This window comes from Oncorhynchus keta, unplaced genomic scaffold (genome assembly GCF_023373465.1).
Source record: "Oncorhynchus keta strain PuntledgeMale-10-30-2019 unplaced genomic scaffold, Oket_V2 Un_scaffold_3531_pilon_pilon, whole genome shotgun sequence".
Classification (NCBI taxonomy): Eukaryota; Metazoa; Chordata; class Actinopteri; order Salmoniformes; family Salmonidae; genus Oncorhynchus; species Oncorhynchus keta.
The window spans coordinates 1205742-1225651 of NW_026290920.1; the positions used below are offsets into that span (position 1 = coordinate 1205742).

General features: G+C 42.2%; 1 protein-coding gene across 1 annotated transcript in view; it reads right to left on the reverse strand.

Annotated features, from left to right (window-relative positions):
* map1aa (microtubule-associated protein 1Aa) overlaps positions 1-19910 on the reverse strand; it is a 74580-nt gene that overhangs the window by 54156 nt on the left and 514 nt on the right. Inside the window, exon 2 of the mRNA XM_052515962.1 lies at positions 19084-19185. The gene's annotated coding sequence lies outside the window, so the exon portion shown is untranslated. The remainder of the gene's footprint in view (positions 1-19083; positions 19186-19910) is intronic.

The following is a 19910-nucleotide window of genomic DNA, read 5'->3' on the forward strand; positions in this document are numbered from 1 at the left end:
CTGCCAAACATACCCTCGTAAAACTGACTATCCTACCGATCCTTGACTTTGGCGATGTCATTTACAAAATAGTCTCCAACACTCTACTCAGCAAATTTGATGCAGTCTATCACAGTGTCGACCCAAACTGTACTGTGCTGTATCTGTCTCAGATATTTTCATTTCACCTTGTCCTTTACAGAATGGTTCTACTTTAGCAACAATGGTGGATATGTAACCAGCTCAGTAAAGCACTAAAGCTCAGCTCAGCTTTGTTCAGCTCAGCTCAGCTCAGCTCGGTTCAGCCCAGTAGTTTGAAAAGGGAAATAGACATTTAACATTTTGGCATGAATAGAAATCTCTTGTCCCACTTAGTTTTTTATTTACCTCAGTAAGGTCTTACATATGGTTTAGGCATTGATGATCACTGTCTTGTCTGTATGATCACTGTCTTGGCAGGGTAGCCTAGTGGTTAGAGCGTTGGACTAGTTATCACAAGGTTGCAAGTTCAAACCCCCGAGCTGACAAGGTATAAATCTGTCGTTCTGCCCCTGAACAGGCAGTTAACCCACTGTTCCTAGGCCGCCATTGAAAATAAGAATTTGTTCTTAACTGACTTGCCTAGTTAAATAAAGGTTAAAAAAAATAATTATAATGATCTACAGTAACATCTTCTTCCACATGAGTGTGGATGAAGGGAAAGATATGAAGGAAAAGCATATTTAGACTATATTTAGACTATTGAGTTGCACCCCATCATGACCTTAGAGAGTCCATCCTGGTTAGGGTGGGGTTGACAGGAAAGGAGCGATAGCTCGGCAGAGGACTACTGAAGAGCAGTGACACACACACAAACACAGACACACACTCTCTCTCTCTCTCCTAGTTTCACTGCCTTCAACGTCAAATCGATTTATCCTCTGTGACCTTTCTAAGCCAATGAGAGTCATTTCACGCAATTCCCACCTTCTTCTCACAAGGCTCACTGCTTACTGGTCTGTGAAAGGACTTTCCTAAGGGTCTAATGGAGACCCAGTCAACTTCACACACAATACGAAAACCCAATACACCATGAAATAAAACACAATACATTTCTGGGTACAGTACATGCCCTATAGGAAGCAGAACATACTTCTAACTGAAACAAGCACCCATTTACTGCTATATAGATATGTATTACTATATTCATTATTATGTCATTTGCTCAGCACCTTCGAATTGTATTGGTCACATACACGTGGTTAGCAGATGTTATTGGTCACATACACGTGATTAGCAGATGTTATTGGTCACATACACGTGGTTAGCAGATGTTATTGGTCACATACACGTGATTAGCAGATGTTATTGGTCACATACACGTGTTCAGCAGATGTTATTGGTCACATACACGTGGTTAGCAGATGTTATTGGTCACATACAGATGTTATTGGTCACATACACGTGGTTAGCAGATGTTATTGGTCACATACACGTGGTTAGCAGATGTTATTGGTCACATACACGTGATTAGCAGATGTTATTGGTCACATACACGTGTTAGCAGATGTTATTGGTCACACGTGATAGATGTTATTGGTCACGTGATTAGCAGATGTTATTGGTCACATACACGTGGTTAGCAGATGTTATTGGTCACATACACGTGTTAGCAGATGTTATTGGTCACATACACGTGGTTAGCAGATGTTATTGGTCACATACACGTGATTAGCAGATGTTATTGGTCACATACACGTGATTAGCAGATGTTATTGGTCACATACACGTAGCAGGTTAGCAGATGTTATTGGTCACATACACGTGATTAGCAGATGTTATTGGTCACATACACGTGTTAGCAGATGTTATTGGTCACATACACGTGTTTAGCAGATGTTATTGGTCACATACACGTGTTTAGCAGATGTTATTGGTCACATACACGTGGTTAGCAGATGTTATTGGTCACATACACGTGATTAGCAGATGTTATTGGTCACATACACGTGATTAGCAGATGTTATTGGTCACATACACGTGATTAGCAGATGTTATTGGTCACATACACGTGTTTAGCAGATGTTATTGGTCACATACACGTATTGGTCACATACACGTGATTAGCAGATGTTATTGGTCACATAGCAGCAGATGTTATTGGTCACATACACGTGTTCAGCAGATGTTATTGGTCACATACACGTGTTTAGCAGATGTTATTGGTCACATACACGTGTTCAGCAGATGTTATTGGTCACATACACGTGGTTAGCAGATGTTATTGGTCACATACACGTGATTGCAGATTATTGGCAGATGTTTATTGGTCACATACACGTGTTCAGCAGATGTTATTGGTCACATACACGTGTTTAGCAGATGTTATTGGTCACATACACGTGTTCAGCAGATGTTATTGGTCACATACATGTGTTTAGCAGATGTTATTGGTCACATACACGTGGTTAGCAGATGTTATTGGTCACATACACGTGATTAGCAGATGTTATTGGTCACATACACGTGTTCAGCAGATGTTATTGGTCACATACACGTGGTTAGCAGATGTTATTGGTCACATACACGTGATTAGCAGATGTTATTGGTCACATACACGTGTTCAGCAGATGTTATTGGTCACATACACGTGGTTAGCAGATGTTATTGGTCACATACACGTGTTCAGCAGATGTTATTGGTCACATACACGTGGTTAGCAGATGTTATTGGTCACATACACGTGGTTAGCAGATGTTATTGGTCACATACACGTGGTTAGCAGATGTTATTGGTCACATACACGTGTTCAGCAGATGTTATTGGTCACATACACGTGGTTAGCAGATGTTATTGGTCACATACACGTGTTAGCAGATGTTATTGGTCACATACACGTGGTTAGCAGATGTTATTTGGTCACATTAGCATGTTAGCAGATGTTATTGGTCACATACACGTGGTTAGCAGATGTTATTGGTCACATACACGTGTTTAGCAGATGTTATTGGTCACATACACGTGGTACACGTGGTGCACGTAGCAGATGTTATTGGTCACATACACGTGATTAGCAGATGTTATTGGTCACATACACGTGATTAGCAGATGTTATTGGTCACATACACGTGGTTAGCAGATGTTATTGGTCACATACACGTGGTTAGCAGATGTTGTGGTCATTGGTCACATGTTATTGGTCACATGTGTTAGCAGATGTTATTGGTCACATACACGTGGTTAGCAGATGTTATTGGTCACATACACGTGATTAGCAGATGTTATTGGTCACATACATGTGTTCAGCAGATGTTATTGGTCACATACACGTGGTTAGCAGATGTTATTGGTCACATACATGTGTTAGCAGATGTTATTGGTCACATACACGTGGTTAGCAGATGTTATTGGTCACATACACGTGATTAGCAGATGTTATTGGTCACATACATGTGTTCAGCAGATGTTATTGGTCACATACACGTGTTAGCAGATGTTATTGGTCACATATTGGTCACACGTGGTTAGCAGATGTTATTGGTCACATACACGTGGTTCAGCAGATGTTATTGGTCACATACACGTGGTTAGCAGATGTTATTGGTCACATACACGTGGTTAGCAGATGTTATTGGTCACATACACGTGATTAGCAGATGTTATTGGTCACATACACGTGTTTAGCAGATGTTATTGGTCACATACACGTGATTAGCAGATGTTATTGGTCACATACACGTGATTAGCAGATGTTATTGGTCACATACACGTGGTTAGCAGATGTTATTGGTCACATACACGTGGTTAGCAGATGTTATTGGTCACATACACGTGATTAGCAGATGTTATTGGTCACATACATGTGATTAGCAGATGTTATTGGTCACATACACATGATTAGCAGATGTTATTGGTCACATACACATGTTAGCAGATGTTATTGGTCACATACACGTGGTTGCAGATGTTGGTCACATACACGTGGTTAGCAGATGTTATTGGTCACATACACGTGATTAGCAGATGTTATTGGTCACATACACGTGATTAGCAGATGTTATTGGTCACATACACGTAGCAGATGTTATTGGACGTGGTTAGCAGATGTTATTGGTCACATACACGTGGTTAGCAGATGTTATTGGTCACATACACGTGGTTAGCAGATGTTATTGGTCACATACACGTGATTAAGATTGGACGTGTTAGCAGATGTTAAGACTTGGTCACATACACGTGGATAGCAGATGTTATTGGTCAGATACAGTAGAATAGTATAGAATCAGTATACACATATTGAGATGTTAATGAAAGATATGTAAACATTATTTAGCTCTGAATGAGATACTGTAGAATAATATCTAACAAATACAGTATATACATACAAGATGAGTAGGAATGAAAAGATTTAAACATATATTGTCAGAGTGGAACTGACTAAGATACAGTAGAATAGTTTCAAAAACAGTATATACATATGAGATGAGTAATGCAAGATATGTAAACATTATTAAGTGAATGAGATACTGTAGAATAGTATAGAATACAGTATGTACATATGAGATGAGTAATGAAATATATGTAAACATTATTTAGTGACTAAGATACCATAGCATAGTATAGAATACAGTATATACATATGAGATGAGAAATGCCAGATATGTAAACATTATTAAAGTGACTAGTGTTCCATTCCGTAAAGTGGCCAGTGATTACTAGTCTATGCCTATAGGCAGCAGCATCTAATGTGCTAGTGATGGCTGTTTAATAGTCTGATGGCCTTGAGATAGAAGCTGTGTTTCAGTCTATTGGTCCCAGCTTTGATGCACCTGTACTGACCTCACCTTCTGGATGATAGCAGGGTGAACAGGCAGTGGCTCGGGTTGTTGATGTCCTTGATGATATTTTAGACCTTCCTGTGACATCGGTTGCTGTAGGTGTCATGGAGGGCGGGTAGTTTGCCCCGGTGATGCGCTGGGCAGATCGCACCACCCTCTGGAGAGCCTTGCTGTTGTGGGCGGTACAGTTGCCGTACCAAGCGGTGATAAAGCCCGACAGGATGCTTTCAATTGTGCATCTGTAAAAGTTTGTGAGGGTTTTAGGTGACAAGACAAATTTCTTTAGCCTCCTGAGGTTGAAGAGGCTCTGTTGCGCCTTCTTCACCACACTGTTTGTGTGCGTGGTCCATTTCAGTTTGTCAGTGATGTGTACGCCAAGGAACTTGAAGCTTTGATTGATCCCTCTCTCATATTCATCCAAACCAGTGGAGTGAGTCAGACTCGCCTGAGATTTTCGGTCACCGTGGTAACATCACCTTAGGGAGCACTGTCCCAACCCAGAAGAAATTAGCCATTGTGATGAATTGATTTCCCCCAACCCTTTAACCAACATCTCTGCAGGGATCCAAATCATGATGACAGTTAAAGAAACACATCTGATATTTCTGGAATGATCTGTTTTCCTTTGGTGTCAGGATCATTGTTAGCCTCCAATACATACAACACATGTTTTGTATTCACAGATAGTTCTGGATGAGAGCGTCCGCTAAATGACTAAATGTAAATGTGTGTCTTATAAGAGCTGGTTTGGAACAGACACTTATTCTTAGGTATCTCTTGATGTTGTTGGCCTATTTGAAGTGCAGACTGTGGGGCAAAGCCTTTGAACCTGACCTTCTAAACCCATTTTATGTTGAGAGATCTGTAGGGACCCTTAAAGGCTGAATATCCATAGTTCTTTCTCTACTTACACATTAGAGACTCTGCCCTGTAGCCTCACATTCTCTGTATGTCTCTTTCTCTCTCTACCCTTCCCTTGCTCTCTTTCTCTCCCTCACTCTGTATCCTCTTCTCTTTCTTCCTCCAGAAGTTGGTCCTTCCCTCCCTCTTCATCTCTTTTATACACACCACAGTCTTTTCCCACTGCCCAGTGACAGAGCCAGCCGCACAGCGCCTCTCCCTGGCTTTAAAGTCCCAGAGTCCTCTGTTTCATCCTGCCTCATTCTGGACACTCATCTCATTCATCTGTAGTTTATGCTTTGTACCATTTGAGTCCTCTCACATTCTCTGGAGTTGGGGGAGGGGTGGTTAAGAAAACATGTTTAATATTCAATCAAAAAGAAAAGAAGGGCTAAATGGTCATACAAAGTGTTGCACAACGTTTTAACGAGTGCAAGGCTGTGGTCATCCACAGTGCTACTTGAATCATTTACAAGGATCAACTATAAACACCATTTATTATAACAATATGATCATCTTTAACAAAACTGGCAAGCATTGGTGCTCTTAATCTCTGTACACATCCAAACACAATCTGAACCAAATCCTCAGATTGATTGAAATATAATCCCGAGCACACTTTCTATATTTGGCAGGCGCTTCTGGTGCAGTGATTAAACTACACACTTCAGCTTCCTGGCAGTGTTGATTTAACTCTGCTAGAGCAAACACACCTCCATTCACACTGGTGATTAACTGTTTAGCATGGCAGGTATTCAACTGCCTTGTCTATCAAACCTGAGAATATATTAGATAACAATTCACCTGAGTGAGGCCCTTGTTCATGTACTTTATCTGGTTGTCTAAAAGGAACCAATGAACTGAGAGGTTGTAGTTATGACGGTGTGTGCCACATGATGTATTCTTTAGGATGATCATCAGTGAACACTAGTTCCTATAACATATTTAGTGGTAAAAGAGGAATGGAATCAAGAAATACATCAGAAAACAGATCAGAACCTTTGACAGGGGTGTTCAAATCTTACCCTGCGACGTCCGGACAACTGCTGCTTTTCTGTTCAAAAAGCTAAACGGGTTCTTCGTCTGTCCACATAGGAGAACCCTTTGAAGCACCATTTTTGGTTCCATGTAGAACCTTCTTGGGTTCCATGTAAAACCACAAAGGGTTCTACATGGATCCAAAAAGGTTTCTACCTGAGGTTCTTCTTTGGGGACAGCTGAAGAACCCCTTTGGAAACCTTTTTTCAAAGAATGTACCTGAAAATGACTTGCACCCACCTGGTAGCCCCGGTCTAAATCAGTCCCACTCCCTGATTAGAGGGGAAGAATGAAAGAAAAGCTGTGGAACTGGCTTCGAGGTATAAATGATAATTTGAGGGAGCTATAATGAGCATTAATGCAGCACTAAGCATCATTTCAGTTAGTTAGCTTGACTAGTTGTAGTCAGATGATACAGCTAACCATCACTCTTTCATATATCTTTATGTACATATTCTTTATCCCCTTACACTTGTGTGTATAAGACAGTAGTTTTGGAATTGTTAGTTAGATTACTTGTTGGTTATTACTGCATTGTCGGAACTAGAAGCACAAGCATTTCGCTACACTCGCATTAACATCTGCTAACCATGTGTATGTGACAAATACATTTGATTTGATTTGATTTTGATTTTTGATTTTGACCTGCATTCTGTACACATGATACAACACATTTAATATACAGCCGTTACCAAACACAGTCCTGGGGAGCCCAAACCTTCTGTTTGTTATTCCCTAGCATTACTGTACACAGCTCATTCAAATAATCAAAGCATGATGATGAGTTGTGTCAGCTGTGTCGTGTTAGAGCAAAACCAGAGGACTGAGTTTGGAAACACTGACGTACAAGGTGATAAACTGAAGAACATTCAAGGTAATAAACTGAAGAACATTCAAGGTGATAAACTGAAGAACATACAAGGTGATAAACTGAAGAACATACAAGGTGATAAACTGAAGAAACAAGGTAATAAACTGAAGAACATACAAGGTGATAAACTGAAGAACATACAAGGTGATAAACTGAAGAACATTCAAGGTAATAAACTGAAGAACATACAAGGTGATAAACTGAAGAACATACAAGGTGATAAACTGAAGAACATTCAAGGTGATAAACTGAAGAACATACAAGGTGATAAACTGAAGAACATACAAGGTGATAAACTGAAGAACATACAAGGTGATAAACTGAAGAACATACAAGGTGATAAACTGAAGAACATACAAGGTGATAAACTGAAGAACATACAAGGTGATAAACTGAAGAACATACAAGGTGATAAACTGAAGAACATTCAAGGTGATAAACTGAAGAACATACAAGGTGATGAAGTGAAGAACATACAAGGTGATAAACTGAAGAACACACAAGGTGAACAAACTGAAGAACATTCAAGGTAATAAACTGAAGAACATTCAAGGTGATAAACTGAAGAACATACAAGGTGATAAACTGAAGAATATACAAAGGTGATAAACTGAAGAACATTCAAGGTGATAAACTGAAGAACATACAAGGTGATAAACTGAAGAACATACAAGGTGATAAACTGAAGAACATTCAAGGTGATAAACTGAAGAACATTCAAGGTGATAAACTGAAGAACATTCAAGGTGATAAACTGAAGAACTTTCAAGGTGATAAACTGAAGAACATACAAGGTGACAAACTGAAGAACATACAAAGGTGACAAACTGAATAACATTCAAGGTGATAAACTGAATAACATTCAAGGTGACAAACTGAAGAACATACAAGGTGATAAACTGAAGAACATTCAAGGTGATAAACTGAAGAACATTCAAGGTGACAAACTGAAGAACATTCAAGGTGACAAACTGAAGAACATACAAGGTGATACACTGAAGAACATTCAAGGTGACAAACTGAAGAACATTCAAGGTGACAAACTGAAGAACATTCAAGGTGACAAACTGAAGAACATACAAGGTGACAAACTGAAGAACATACAAGGTGATAAACTGAAGAACATACAAGGTGATAAACTGAAGAACATACAAGGTGACAAACTGAAGAACATTCAAGGTGACAAACTGAAGAACATACAAGGTGACAAACTGAAGAACATTCAAGGTGATAAACTGAAGAACATTCAAGGTGATAAACTGAAGAACATACAAGGTGACAAACTGAAGAACATACAAGGTGACAAACTGAAGAACATTCAAGGTGATAAACTGAAGAACATTCAAGGTGATAAACTGAAGAACATACAAGGTGATAAACTGAAGAACATACAAGGTGATAAACTGAAGAACATACAAGGTGATAAACTGAAGAACATACAAGGTGATAAACTGAAGAACATACAAGGTGATAAACTGAAGAACATTCAAGGTGACAAACTGAAGAACATACAAGGTGACAAACTGAAGAACATACAAGGTGATAAACTGAAGAACATACAAGGTGATAAACTGAAGAACATACAAGGTGATAAACTGAAGAACATACAAGGTGATAAACTGAAGAACATACAAGGTGATAAACTGAAGAATATACAAGGTGATAAACTGAAGAACATACAAGGTGATAAACTGAATAACATACAAGATGATGAAGAGAATAACATACAAGGTGATAAACTGAAGAATATACAAGGTGATAAACTGAAGAACATACAAGGTGATAAACTGAAGAACATACAAGGCGACAAACTGAATAACATACAAGGTGATAAACTGAAGAACATACAAGGCGACAAACTGAATAACATACAAGGTGATGAAGTGAATAACATACAAGGTGATAAACTGAATAACATACAAGGCGACAAACTGAATAACATACAAGGTGATAAACTGAATAACATACAAGGCGACAAACTGAATAACATACAAGGTGATAAACTGAATAACATACAAGGTGATAAACTGAATAACATACAAGGCGACAAACTGAAGAATATACAAGGTGATAAACTGAAGAACATACAAGGTGATAAACTGAATAACATACAAGGTGATAAACTGAATAACATACAAGGTGATAAACTGAATAACATACAAGGTGATAAACTGAATAACATACAAGGCGACAAACTGAATAACATACAAGGTGATAAACTGAATAACATACAAGGTGATAAACTGAATAACATACAAACAAACTGAAGAACATACAAGGTGATAAACTGAAGAACATACAAGGTGATAAACTGAAGAACATACAAGGCGACAAACTGAATAACATACAAGGTGATGAAGTGAATAACATACAAGGTGATAAACTGAATAACATACAAGGTGATAAACTGAATAACATACAAGGTGATAAACTGAATAACATACAAGGTGATAAACTGAATAACATACAAGGTGATAAACTGAATAACATACAAGGTGATAAACTGAATAACATACAAGGTGATAAACTGAATAACATACAAGGCGACAAACTGAATAACATACAAGGTGATAAACTGAATAACATACAAGGTGATAAACTGAATAACATACAAGGCGACAAACTGAAGAACATACAAGGTGATAAACTGAATAACATACAAGGTGATAAACTGAATAACATACAAGGTGATAAACTGAATAACATACAAGGTGATAAACTGAAGAATATACAAGGTGATAAACTGAAGAACATACAAGGTGATAAACTGAATAACATACAAGATGATGAAGAGAATAACATACAAGGTGATAAACTGAAGAATATACAAGGTGATAAACTGAAGAACATACAAGGTGATAAACTGAAGAACATACAAGGCGACAAACTGAATAACATACAAGGTGATAAACTGAAGAACATACAAGGCGACAAACTGAATAACATACAAGGTGATGAAGTGAATAACATACAAGGTGATATAGTGAATAACATACAAGGTGACAAACTGAATAACATACAAGGTGATAAACTGAATAACATACAAGGTGATAAACTGAATAACATACAAGGTGATAAACTGAATAACATACAACGTGATAAACTGAATAACATACAAGGTGATAAACTGAATAACATACAAGGTGATAAACTGAATAACATACAAGGCGACAAACTGAATAACATACAAGGTGATAAACTGAAGAACATACAAGGTGATAAACTGAAGAACATACAAGGCGACAAACTGAATAACATACAAGGTGATAAACTGAAGAACATACAAGGCGACAAACTGAATAACATACAAGGTGATGAAGTGAATAACATACAAGGTGATATAGTGAATAACATACAAGGTGACAAACTGAATAATATAGAAGCTCTCTCTGTATTGTCCCTGCTGTGTTCTGGCACTAGCAGTCTCAAGAGTTTGCCAGAAACAGTCTATGGGGGTCTGCCAGTAACAGTCGATGGGGGTCTGCCAGTAACAGTCTATGGGGTTCTGCCAGTAACAGTCTATAGGGGTTTGCCAGTAACAGTCCATGGGGGTCTGCCAGTAACAGTCTATGGGGGTCTGCCAGTAACAGTCTACGGGGGTCTAACAGTAGCAGTTTATTGGAGTCCGCCAGTAACAATCTATGGTGGTTTGCCAGTAGTACTCTATGGGGGTCTGACAGTAGCAGTCTATGGGGGTCTGCCAGTAGCCATCTATGGGGGTCTACCAGTAGCCGCCTATTAGGGTCTGCCAGTAGTAGTCTATGGGGGTCTGCCAGTAGTAGTCTATGGGGGTCTGCCAGTAGCAGTTTATTGGAGCCCGCCAGTAACAATCTATGGTGTTTTGCCAGTAGTAGTCTATGGGGGTCTGTCAGTCGCAGTCTATGGGGGTCTGCCAGTAGCCGTCTATGGGGGTCTGCCAGTAGTAGTCTATGGGGGTCTGCCAGTAGCAGTCCATGGGGGTCTGCCAGTAGCCGTCTATGGGGGTCTGCCAGTAGTAGTCTATGGGGGTCTGCCAGTAGCAGTCCATGGGGGTCTGCCAGTAGCCGTCTATGGGGGTCTGCCAGTAGTAGTCTATGGGGGTCTGCCAGTAGTAGTCTATGAGGGTCTGCCAGTAGCAGACTATGGTGGTCTGCCAGTAGCAGTCTATGGGGTTCTGCCAGTAGCCATCTATGGGGTAACAACACAGGAACCCACCGCTGAGTTGAGGTCTTATTCAGTGCTGGCAAGCGTTAATGGTAATGCCACCTGCCAACCTCAGAAATATGGTGTCTTTCTCAAAGCAAAGCCTGGATTCAAGGCTGGGCTGGAGCTGGTCTGAGTTATTGCTCTCTGCCTGAAAACAGGGGGCTCAGGGTGAGCGATGCTACTTTATGCAGACCTCAGCACTGGCACCTACAAGCCCCATCGTGCTTTAGTCAAGCTTCACTCACCCAAAGAGAGAGAGAGAGAGAGAGAGAGAGAGGAGGGTGGCAGGGAGGTAGGAGAGAGAGGGTGAGGAGTGAGAGAGGGAGATGAAAGATGTTAGGAAGTGAGAGAGAGAGTAGAGCTAAAGACATAGATATAGAGGAGGAGGGCAGTGAGAGAGTAGAGGAGAGAGAGAGAGAGAGAGAGAGAGAGAGAGAGAGAGAGAGAGAGAGAGAGAGAGAGAGAGAGAGAGAGAGATGGGAGGTGGGAGGGAGAGAGGGAGAAAGGGAGATGAGAGATGGTATGTAAGAGGGAGAGAGAGAAAGTAGGGAGAGTGCAAAGAGAGAGGGACTGTGAGAATAAATAAAAAGAGGTGGTGAGATGGAGGGAGGATGAGAGAAAGAGAGAGGTGGGAAGGAGGCGTTTAATTATTGGTAAAATCATCATTAGTGTAGGACATTGTTTTGTTCATGAGAGAGCTGCAAGTATAGAGGAAGAGTAATAATGGAGGGATGTAAGATAGAGGGGGACAACAAGCAAGGGAAATATAGGAGATAAAAGTGTCAGATAGACAGATAGAGAGATCCAGGTAGGTAAAATAGTCAAGTAAAGGAATAAGTGTTTGTCAGGTGTTGACAGACAGAGTACCCAAAACAGGCACCCTGACTGCGACAGTGCATCCTAATCAAACGGATTTGGATTAGTGGATTGGTCCAATAGCAACCTGATGTGAGATTATGCAGAGATGGAGGATCAAACAGCGGTATGCAAATGGTGAGCTGTCAGACAAGACATGTAGTCTGGCATACCAAACTAGAACGTCGCTGTGCTCATGTATGCCCCCCCACACACACCTTTTTATATTCACATCAGTAGGATAGGGTTGTGTGTATGACTTTCTTTAGGTTTCACTTCGATTCTCAATAGATGCATTTTTTTATCAAAAGAGAATAGGGTGCCATTTGGGACGTTTACTAAATTTCACACCCTGTTCACATACTGTATCTCTATTCCAGGTAATACAGTCATTTTCACTTCACATTCACTTCTATGCTAAATAATGCCTTATTTCTTCCCTTGCCAATTAAAAAGCAATACTGTTAATATAACTTGTGGGTTTTCAGTGAATTTATGTAAATCACAAAGCTCATCTGCATTTCTCAGCAACAAAAGAGTGATCAAATTAAGATCCTACCTCTGTAGCATGAGAACACTGGCCCTTGTGAAATGAGTGGGTGGATGGAGAGAGATATATAGATCTAGAGGCTCCTTTGATCAGTTTCTCACACGGGATCATGGGAAGTGGCAACAACATATGCTCAACTCTGCTGCTGCGTCAATAATGAGATATATCAGTGTATATCAGAAATAGACACACAAAAATAAAGAGTATTTCAGTGACTGCTTATACAAGAATGACCAATGAGGAGGAGATGGAGATGACATAAACTCATGGTTTGACAGTTGCTGCTGTAAGCAACAGGCAGGGTAGTCACCAGAGAAGCATGCTAGAATGGACAAAATAATAATGAGCAAGCATGGTTTCTAGGGTTTGGGTTTGGGTTAAGGCCAATCCTAGACTAAGGGTTAGGGTAGGTTATCAAATCTGCATTTGTGAATAGAAGGCATTGTACTTCCGTCTTCTCCAGCATGGCCGGATAGTGATGACCTACAGACATAGAGTAGTTCCACGGCTACACTGGCTCACCACAGGCCCTAGTCTCATCTTCACCCAGGGAAGATTGTGTTCACTTTGACATTAGAGCCATTGATCCACAGTCTGGTCGATACTCCCCATATCATCTATAGCTCATTTCCATGGTGCCTTCTCTTGTCTGGAGAATAGTGACTCCATTCCAGGGCAGCATTCTAAATGGCACCCTATTCCCTACATAATGCTATGGGCCCTGGTCAAAAGTAGTGCACTATATAGGGAATAGGGTGCTATTTGGGATGCAGACTAAGAAATTACAATAATATAGATTTCTGCTGTCTCAGCAGATATCTCTATTATTGTCATCTCTTAGTCTGCATCCCTTGTGTCTGCATGTCTTGTGGGGCTGTTCCGGAAGCCCAGACTCGACACAATCTGATATCTAATCAAACCTCTGTATTTTCAAGTATTTTGGTGGTAGCATCATGTTATGGGTATGCTTATCACCTGCAGGGACTGCGGTTTGTCAGGATCAAAATAAATGTAAAGGAGCAAAGCCAAGGTAAAAAGTGCAGAAAACATGCCTCAGTCTTCTGAAAACCTAACCCTGGGATAGAGTTGTATTTTTCAGTGGGACAATGAACACATTAAAATACCAAAGACTTAAATCTCCTTGAAAATCAGAGACAGGGTTGAATATTGCTGTCCATATTTTGACTCCCAACCAAACTTACAGAGCTTGAGCAATTTTGACAAAACAATGGATATATGTTGCCCTAAGGGTTGGTAGAATCTCATTAGAAGTGATTTACAGTTGTAATTGCTGCCAAAGTTGCTTCCACCAAGTAATAACTCTGGGGTGTGAAGACATACAGTTGAAGTTGGAAGTTTACATACACTCAGGTTGCAGTCGTTAAAACTAGTTTTTCAACCACTCAACTACAAACTATAGTTTTTGAAAGTTGGTTAGGACATCTACTTTGTGCACGATTGTCACGACTTCCACCGAAGGTGGCTCCTCTCCCTGTTCGGGCGGCGCTCGGAAGTCGTCGATGCCGGCCTACTAGCTGCCACCAATCCCTTTTCTTTTTCGTTTGGTTTTGTCCATCTTGTGTTCACCTGTGTCTAGATTAGGCTAATCAGTGGGGTATTTAATCTCGCCCTACCCGCTAGGTTTTGTGTGGGATTGTTTGTGTTACTGTCGTTGGCTTGTGTTGCGTTTTTCCCTGTTAAGCAGGTTTATTTCACGGGACTGTTTTTCCCGCACGTTAGTTTAGTAGAGGAGTGTGTTCCTCTGTTTTCGACTAGACTGCGTTCCTGTTTTCTAGTGGCTGCTTTTGGTGGTCCTCTACCTGTTTTGTCGGTTTTCTAAGTCCTGCCATCTCCTCCCTTTGCCCGGTCTCCCTACGAAGACAGCACGGCTCCAACACCAGCCTCGGACGAGTCCACCTCCACTATGAATGCCAAAGAGGGGTCCGGATGAGCCAATATGGGAGCATCGGTAAACAAAGCCTTCAGACGACCAAAATCCCTGTCCGCCTCAGCTGACCACTGCAGTCGCACCGGTCCCCCCTTCAGCAGTGAGGTAATGGGAGCTGCTACCTGACCAAAACCCCGGATAAATCTCCGATAGTAGTTGGCAAACCCTAGAAACCGCTGCACTTCCTTTACCGTGGTGGGAGTCGGCCAATTACCCACGGCTGAAATGCAGTCACTCTCCATCTCCACCCCTGACATGGAAATGCGCTACCCTAGGAAGGAGACTGACTGTTGGAAGAACAGACATTTCTCAGCCTTGACATACAGGTCATGCTCCAACAGTCGACCAAGAACCCTGCGCACCAGGGACACATGCTCGGTTCGTGGAACAGAGTATATCAGAATGTCCTTCATACACCACTACACCCTGCCCGTGCAGGTCCAGGAAAATCTTGTCAACAAAGGCCTGGAAGAGTGATGGAGCATTCATCAACCTGTACGGCATGACAAGGTACTTATAGTGCCCTGAGGTGGTACTAAATGTCGTCTTCCACTCGTTCCCCTCCTGGATACGCACCAGATTGTAAGCGCTCCTAAGATCCAATTTTGTGAAGAAGCGCGCCCGTGCATTGCCTTGATCGCACTGGCGAAGAGAGGCAGCTGGTAGCTGTACCTCACAGTGATCTGATTTATACCTCGATAGTCTATACACGGGCACAGACCTCCATTCTTCTTCTTCACAAAAAAGAAACACGAGGAGGCAGGTGAAGTGGAGGGCCGAATGTATCCCTGCCCCAGGTATTCGGAGACATATGTTTCCATAGCCGCTGTCTCCTCCTGTGACAGAGGATACACGTGACTCCTGGGAAGTGCTGCGTCTACCAGGAGATTTATCGCACAGTCCCCCGTCGATGGGGTTGTAATTGAGTCGCCTTCTTTTTACAGAAAGCGAGAACCAAATCGGCATATTCTGAGGGGATGTGCACGGTGGAGACCTGGTCTGGACTTTCCACAGTAGTCGCACCAATGGAAACCCCTACACACCTCCCTGAGCACTCTCGTGACCACCCCTTGAGAGCCCCTGTGCCACGAAATAGTGGGATCATGATAGGCCCAGCACCATGGGAAACGCAGGAGAATCAATAAGGAAGAGACTGATTCTCTCCTTGTGACCCTCCTGCGTAACCATGCTTAGTGGAGCGGTGACCTCCCTAATCAGCCATGACCCTAATGGTCGACTATCTAGGGCGTGCACAGGGAAGGGAAAATACACAGTAACAAGGGAAATCCCTAAACTATGGGCAAATGAACGGTCAATAAAATTCCCAGCTGCGCCTGAATCTACGAGCGCCGTATGCTGGGAAGAGCGCCTTATGCTGGGAATGTGGGGAAAACTCAGGAAATTTGATAAACACATACATGTGGGCAACAGGAGGCTCTGGGTGAACCTGGTGCCGACTCACCTGGGGTGACACGATAGTGCCCTGCCTGCTGCCTCGACTCCCTGAGGAACCCCCCCTGCACCGACCAGCAGTGTGCCCTCTGCGTCCACAGATGGTGCAGGGAATGGCCCCTCCTCCGTTCTCCCTAAGCGCAGCACCTCCCAGCTCCATGGGCGTCGGAGCGGTGGTGCTGGGGGATGGAACTAACAGGCACCGATCCGGACGTCCGCAGGTAGCCAGCAGGTTGTCCAGCCGGATGGACAGGTCCACCAGCTGGTCCAACGTGAGGGTGGTGTCTCGGCAGGCCAACTCCCGACGGACGTCCTCGCGCAGACTGCACCGGTAGTGATCGATCAGGTCCCTGTCGTTCCATACCGCACTGACGGCCACTCTACCTCAGGTGGAACAGACGTTCACACGCTGCTCGACCCTCAGGCGGGTGGTCAAAAACTCTGCGTAATGGTCCAATGCTGTGTCTCCTTCACTCCATACGGCATTTCTCATTCCAGGGCTTTGCATGAGAGACAGGAGACGAGGGCGGACACACTCTCACGTCCCGAAGGAGCTGGGTGGACAGTCGCCAGGTAGAGCTCCAGATGGATTAGGAACCCCTGGCATCCGGCAGCCGTCCCATCATACTCCCTTGGGAGCGCTAGCCGAATCCCGCTGGGACCGGGTGAAGGAGGGCTGGACAGTGGGGCCTGCTGTAGTGGGGCTGGCGGAGGTGCTAGACGACCTCCTCCTCTCTCCCAACAATCCATCGTTTGCAGCACGCGATCCATGGCGGTGCCCAGACGTTGCAACATGGTGCCGTGATGCTGGACGCGCTCCTCTACTGCCACAGGGAGGGCGTCTGCTCCTGCTGACTCCATTCCAGGTGAGTAATTCTGTCATGCGTTCTGTGTGTAGCTGGTGTAGAGGAGTTAGGTCGCAGGACAGCAGATATGAGTAAATAAACTTACTTTACTCAAAATATACAAATGCGATACAATAAAGAGAGCCCACATTAACTACGTACAAACAATTACTCACAAACAGCCATGGGGGAACAGAGGGTTAAATAATGAACAAGTAATTGGGGAATTGAAACCAGGTGTGTAAGACGAAGACAAACGCTGCCCGAACAAGGAGATGGACGACTTCAGCAGAAGTCGTGACTGTGGGCAGAACTGAAAAAACGTGTGCGAGCAAGGAGGCCTACAAACCTTACTCAGTTACACCAGCTCCGTCAGGAGGATTGGGCTAAAATTCACCCAACTTATTGTGGGAAGCTTGTGGAAGGCTACCTGAAATGTTTGACCCAAGTTAAATAATTTAAAGGCAATGCTAATAAATACTAATTGAGTGTATGTAAACTTCTGACCCACTGGGAATGTGATGAAAGAAATAAAAGCTGAAATAAATAAATCTTTCTACTATAATTCTGACATTTCACATTCTTAAAATAAAGTGTGATCCTAACTGACCTAAGACAGGGAATTTTTACTCGGATTAAATGTCAGAAATGGTGAAAAACTGAGTTTAAATGTATTTGGCTAAGGTGTATGTAAACTTCCGACTTCAACTGTACGTAATCAAGGCATACACTTTGAAAATGTTAAGCAGGTTGTGTAGATACAAATTTGTATTATTCCTTTTACTTTTTATATTTAATTTTAAGTCAGCAAAATGTGACAACTGTGCAAGGAGTGTGTAGACTTTCACTAGGCACTATATGTGTGTATATGTGTCCTTCAGCAGTCATAACCGCAGACAGACAGGCCGGTGGATGTCAATGATAAGGCCCCTGCAAGTTCTTGCAGCAACTAACTACAGCTCTGAAAGAACCCTGTTCTTTGGCCGAAGTGTTGGTAAAAAAAACCCACAGCAGTAGAGATGAGTGTGCGACTTCCTTTAGAGCCCTTTAAGGAACCAGGGCTCTGGTCAAAAGTAGTGCACCAAATAGGGAATAGGGTACTATTTGGGACGCAACCCATTAATTCTCTCAAACAGCTCCTGTCACCAAACGTCATATTTATTCTGGCAAAACCTTTCAAAAGCTAGTTAGTGTAATAACAGAGCAAAGCTGTCCAGATGGCATCAGGGCTGATGTATCAACTTTTTATCAATTAGGCTCATAAGGAGGAAATATGAGGAAATGTTACATCTGTTTTTCAGCTTTTTCTGTAAAATGTGGTAAACACACAAACCAAGCAGACATGACACACAGAAACACTAGACTCAAGACAATGGGATGACATTGTTCATCAGTTCCTCTCCTCTCGTTAGTATGTATGTTTGAGATTGACTGACTATATTGCAGTCGGACGGCTCAGAATCACTGATCGACAAATTCCCTTGCATCCCGAAAAACGACTCATTATGTGATCAAGATGAGTGATTCTGCCCTCGCCTTCCTCAAACTGATCCCTTTGAATGTGCTAATTTATTGCAAGGTCCGTTTGTCCATGTGAGTTGTGCAACCCCAAACTGTCACCTTTGATCCTGAACAGGACTGACCTTTGACCTCTGAGGAGAACTGGGCAGAGTGTCGCGTCGCGAAGAGCTGTAGCTCTCTGTTCAGGTCGCACAGAGTCAGATCGATGTCCCACGACCGCAGTCCTGTTAACACACAATAACAAATGTAGCATGATGCACTACATGACCCATAATGCTCTACAACTATACAACAAACACATTACTGTTGGAGTGGAGGGGCCTGTCTAGGGTCTGATTTCTATTGCGTGACCAAATGAACATGACCCTGCTGGTTGTTATTTCTCCTTGGCACTGATTGGTAGATTTCTACTAATAGGCTGGAGAGGGCACACACCTGTCTTTCACCATCTTAATCAACCGCTGAATCAAAGGCATGGAATAAAAACCATTAAACACCATGGCCTTCGAGTACTGAGCTGATAACCCCTCATGTACAGTAACATCGGAAAATGACTGGGTTGGGAAATAACCTCTGATTGTTATTAATATTGGCAGTTATATGATGAACCTTATTACGCCCCCTATAAACAGTGAGCTACTCAGTATGCAAGCTGTTTCCCTGAATGAATCCAGTTCTTATTTAATAGAGTGTCTATTGGGTCAGGAAGAGACATCAGGGCACGGTTTGTTTTTAGTCTTGATTGGCCAGTGTGTTGCCTCCATGCACAACCGTATTCTATTCAACGACCCGTCACACTTTTCTCTAGAATCATTTATCATCATATTCACATCAGGTTTTTTTGTCTGGAATTATTTCCGGTCATCTATATTCCAGTGTTTCAGATAACCCAGTAGGGCCTCCTGATTGCACATTTGAAAATTCTTAGTTATTCTAGCCAACTGCAATA